This window comes from Nomia melanderi, unplaced genomic scaffold, assembly GCF_051020985.1.
Source record: "Nomia melanderi isolate GNS246 unplaced genomic scaffold, iyNomMela1 scaffold0891, whole genome shotgun sequence".
In the NCBI taxonomy this organism is placed as follows: domain Eukaryota; kingdom Metazoa; phylum Arthropoda; class Insecta; order Hymenoptera; family Halictidae; genus Nomia; species Nomia melanderi.
The window spans coordinates 9,639-10,000 of record NW_027476005.1 but is presented as its reverse complement, the minus strand read 5'-3'; positions in this window follow the sequence as shown (position 1 = coordinate 10,000).

Below are 362 nucleotides of genomic sequence, written 5' to 3'. Positions count from 1 at the left end.
GAAGGCTTACTATGAGAGAAGAAATAGTATATGCCGGTGGTTCGCGTGTGTAGGCTCTATACGAAATTGCGATTCAAGAGAGTAGGAAAAGACGCGATGAACCACGATTTCCGTGCGTCTTACGTCTCTCGACGATGGGACGATCCACGCGAAGAGTTGTTACGTGCTCGCGCGAGGTGCGATAGCGTCGATTCGCTTTTCTGTACGGGGAGAAATAGAACGATGAGCTGACTTATCGGGTCTTCGTTGGAATTACCGTCGCTGGCATTGTAAACTCCAGATGACCTTGTGATTCCTTCGTCGGGCACTGGTAAAGGGTGGCGATGATTCGTTCTATAATAGAAATACCCGTCGTAGCGTTT